The sequence below is a fragment of the Palaemon carinicauda genome, chromosome 13 (genome assembly GCF_036898095.1).
Source record: "Palaemon carinicauda isolate YSFRI2023 chromosome 13, ASM3689809v2, whole genome shotgun sequence".
NCBI classification, from domain to species: domain Eukaryota; kingdom Metazoa; phylum Arthropoda; class Malacostraca; order Decapoda; family Palaemonidae; genus Palaemon; species Palaemon carinicauda.
The window spans coordinates 588,103-593,102 of NC_090737.1; positions in this window are offsets into that span (position 1 = coordinate 588,103).

The following is a 5,000-nucleotide window of genomic DNA, read 5'->3' on the forward strand; positions in this document are numbered from 1 at the left end:
TATTCTTCAGTATAACATATATAGTAAGAAGAAAACTATGGTAAGGGTTTTGGTACAGCACTGTGTCTTCTAACACTATTGTGCTTTCCTGCACATCCCTTTGCTGTTGCCCTACAGATAGGAAAGAGAGTTCTTTCCTGTCTATTATCCAGGATTTTAAAATCATTGCTTAGGTGTGAGCTCCACCTGTTTCCTCTGGAAACCTTGCATTGGTTATCTCTAGAAGAGATTAACCATTTGATTTTATTATCTGGAAGGATGCATCAATGGGTTGTGAGGGAAACACAAGTGTGTGTCTTTCCTTTTTGAATTGTTATGCTATACTATGCATATCCAGTGATACATAGTTCACTTGATACTCATGGAAATTTCTTCTCTTTACAGAAGGACACTCCGAAGTGCGGAAGTGCTTTCTGCAACGTCCGCAGCAAGAACCTCTGCGGACATGAGTTTTGTAGGAGACACGCAACATACGCTGTCTCCAAGGATGATCTCCGGTATTGGGACCCTCAGGTATGTACTGTGTGCACTAACCTGATTACTGAAACCTTTGATGGAGGAATCAAGGGATATAGCTAGGAAGAAGATTCGTACCTGGGTAAGGGGCTTCCAAAAGAACACTTCTGGCCCTTATCTTCCAAGTGAGAAGATGAGGGCGTATCTTTTCCCTAAGGCATCAGCTGATGCAGTGATTCCCCAGCCTCAAGAGGAGATCCCCTAAGTTCAGATCCAGGTGGATGCTGTAGTCGCGGTCGCGATGCAAGACATCCAGTTAGATGACAGGATGTCTGATGTGGACGAGTGTCTGGAAGAAGACCTCCTGGCAGAAGCCCAGGATGAAGTTCAAGCCCCAGACGTTGTAAAGGTAGACGTCGACGAGGTGTCGGCTACTCCGGTTCAGATTCCGGAGCCTATTCCCTCAACATTGTCCGGTCTCCCAGTAGAGCTGGGACAGGCCCTCTCTTCTATTGTTGGAATGATCCAACAAATGCAGAAGGAGAATCAGGAGAAGGCAGCTGCAATGGAACTGCGAATGCAGTGCCTTGCAGAATCACATGGGCCCCAGAAAAAGCTCAATGTGAAAGACCTTCCCTTGTGCTCAGATGCTAACCCATGGAGGTATGCTGAGCACATGCCGATGACGACTGGAAAGAACGTCATCTCGGATAAGCTGGGCTCAGTTCCCCTGGAGGAGGTGGAATTCTGGCCCAGCAAGGCATCATATCCGGACTGTTATGTCCAGCTGAGGAAGGTACCAGCTTCAAAGGAGGAGACAGAGCCAAAGGAGGTCATAGTGATGGACCATGCTAAGGCTCAAGCTCTACTCTCATCCTCAATGAAAGAGAGGGGCTTCTCTAACTCAAAGGTAGCCGCATTGAACAGGAAGCTCCCTTCCTTTGTGTCCTCGCCTACTAGAGCCTTCCCCTTTTTATAGAAAGGGTTTCTGGCTGTACTAAAAGCAGTCGAGGCCGGCAAGCCTTGCCCCTCCCTAGAGGAGTGTAAACCCTTGTCGCTGGCCCTGCCTATAGACCACAAAGACTGGAAGGACGTCCATCTTACGTTCTCAGTTGGAAAGTTGGAGGCTGATATTGCCGGATGTCAGTTCGGCGAGGACCTCCCTAAGCTGTCTGACTTTCTTTTGCGAAGAGAGTTCGTTACAAAAGAAAGACTGACTGCCTCAATGTCGCTTCAGACTACTCTCGAGACGATGGCAAGTGACCCCAAGGTCCATGAAATGTTCATGGTAGTGGCCAAGACTCATCTGGCCACAGTGACGAAGGACCTTTATGGCTTCGTCAAGGCAAGGAGAGCTTGTAGGGAGTTCGTGTCTACCTCGGCTACGGTGAGGCACGAGCCAAGGAAACTAATCCCCTCCAACATTTGGGGAAAAGACCTTTTCCCTACCGACTTGGTCAAAGAAGTTGTTGATAAGGCCGCCTTGGAGAATAGAAACCTTCTCCAGAAGTGGGGCCTGTCTATCAAAAGAAAGTCTTCCCCGGATGAGGGTCCTCAACCAAAGAGGAAGACTATGAGGACTAGGCTACCGTCTCGGCCAGCCAAGCCTGTTAGACAGCAAAAGCAACTGCAATTGCCATTGCCCCCAGTGTCCCAGATCGTGGCACAAACTCCGACCACTTTTCAGTGGGTACCCCAGGCCGTGTCGACACAGTCCACGGCATTCACCCCAGCGTTCGAAGGGCAGTCTACTTCCTTTCGAGCAAAGCCTAGAGGAGCAGCCAGAGGCTCGTCTAGACGCCCCTCAAGGGGAAGGGGATTCAGGGGTGGTCGTGGTCAGGAAGGCAAGACCTCAGGACGGCAGTCCAAGTGAGGTGATACCGGTAGGAGGGAGACTTCTGAAATTTCGGGATCGGTGGACCTTCGATCCCTGGGCCCACAGCCTACTCAAGAATGGACTGGGCGGGAGCTGGTACAGCACTCCACCCCTCTGCCTTCGGTTTTTCCAGCACTCCACCCCCGTTATGGAGGAGTACGTTCAAGAACTGTTGGAGAAAAAAGGTGATCCGAAGGGTGAAGCCCATCAATTTCTAAGGGAGGCTGTTTTGTGTTTCCAAGAAAGACTCGGAAAAGCTCAGAGTCATTCTGGACTTGTCGCCACTCTACAAGTTCATAGTGAATTGCAAATTCAAAATGCTAACACTACAACACATAAGGACCTTACTGTCCAAGAGAGCATATTCCGTCTCTATAGACTTGTCAGACGCCTATTGGCACATTCCAATTGGCCATCGACTCTCCCCCTACCTAGGGTTCAGGCTACAACGAAGACTATACGCCTTCGGAGTCATGCCATTCGGGCTAAACATAGCCCCAAGGATTTTTACGAAGCTTGCGAGCGTAGCTCTCAAACAATTACGCCTAAAGGGAATTCAGGTAGTAGCCTACCTGAACGACTGGTTGGTGTGGGCAGCATCCGAGACAGAATGCTTGCAAGCTTCTAGTCAAGTGATCCAGTTCCTAGAGTACCTAGGCTTCAAGATCAACAGAAAAAAGTCTCGACTTTCTCCATCTCAAAAGTTCCAGTGGCTGGGAATCCACTGGGACCTTTTGTCACACCGTTTCTCCATCCGGCGAAGAAAAGGAAGGAGATAGCGGGTTCTGTCAAGAGACTTCTAGATTCCGAAAGGATATCAAGACGCGATCAGGAGAGGGTACTGCGCTCTCTCCAGTTTGCTTCGGTGACAGACCCAGTGCTAAGAGCACAGCTAAAGGATGCAATCGGAGTTTGGAGAAGTTATGCATCAAACGCGCGAAGAGATCTGAGAAGACCAGCCGCTTCGGCTAAGTACTCTTCTCAGGCCTTAGTCCCAAGCCAGACATCTAAAGAAGTCGGTTCTTCTTCAGCCACCTCCCCCGTCGGTGACAATTCACTCAGACGCCTCGAAGGAGGGATGGGGAGGTCACTCTCATCGGAAAAAAGTCCAGGGGACTTGGTCCAAGCTATTCAAGACCTTTCACATAAAACTTTCTAGAAGCTAGGGCAGTGCTCCTTACCTTAAAGAAAGTCTCCCCGCGTCACTTGATCCACATAAGGTTGGTGATGGACAGCGAGGTAGTTGTGAGATACTTGAATCGACAAGGATCGAGGTCACCACCTTTCAACCAGGTGATGTTGGCTATCTTCCGATTGGCGGAAAAGAAAAAATGGTACCTGTCGGCAGTTCACCTTCAAGGAGTCCGCAATGTGACAGCGGACGCTCTATCTAGGTTCACACCGATAGAGTCGGAATGGTCCTTAGACGCAGGATCATTCTCCTTCAATCTGAATCAGTCCCAGAACTGCAGATAGACCTCTTTGCGACGAAAGACAACAAGAAGTTGCCCCTGTACGTGCCCCGTACGAGGACCCCTTAGCGGAAGCAGTGGACGCGATGTCCCTCGACTGGAACAGATGGTCAAAGATTTATCTGTTCCCTCTTCACAACCTTCTGTTGAGGGTCCTCAACAAACTGAGATCCTTCAAGGGGTAGCAGCAATAGTGGCCCACAAGTTGCCGAACAGCGTGTGGTTCCTCCTGGCATTGGAACTGTAGCTGAATTTTGTACCGCTACCAGATCCAGTTCTGACCCAGCGAGTCCAGAAGTCAACTGTCTGTGCTTCATTACAGAAAACCCGGACCCTGCAGCTCATGATTTTCTCTCTCTAGCGGTGAGAAAGCGTTTCGGGATTTCGAAAGCCAGCATAGACTTCCTTGAGGAATATAAGTGCAAATCTACTAGAAGGCAATATGAGTCATCTTGGAGAAAATGGGTGGCCTTTTGTCAAGGCGAAGAATCCGCAGGAGATCTTGACAGACTTCTGCTTATTTTTCTTCTCCACCTCCATGGTCAAGGATTGGCAGCTAACACGATTTCCGCGTGTAAGTCTGCTTTGACAAGACCCATTCTATATGCCTTCCAGGTGGACCTAGGTAACGAGATCTTTAATAAAGTCCCGAAAGCCTGTGCTAGGCTCAGACCTTCAGCACCTCCAAAGCCCGTTTCATGGTCTTTAGACAAGTTCTTCATTTCGCTTCTCTGTTGAGCAATGAAGAGTGTGCGTTAAAGGATTTGACACAAAAAGTTATTTTCCTATTTTGCACTCGCGTCCAGCGCCAGGGTTAGTGAGATTGTAGCCTCTCGAGAGAGGCAGGTTGTGTTCAGTTCCTGGTTGGGGGAGAACTGAACCTGTTTCCGGATCCTACGTTTCTCGCCAAGAATGAGTTACCCACCAACAGGTGGGGTCCCTGGAGAATCTGCCCTCTGAAAGAAGATGCATCTATATGTCCAGTAGAATGCCTAAAGGTCTATCTTCATAGAACTTCAGACTTCAAGGGTGGTCAACTATTCAGGGGAGAAACATTAGGATCAAATTTATCTCTATGAATCAACTCAGAGCGAAAATCACATATTTTATTCGCAGAGCGGATCCTGACAATACACCCGCAGGTCCCGATCTGAGGAAAGTTGCCTCATCCTTAAATTTCTTTAATTGTATGGATT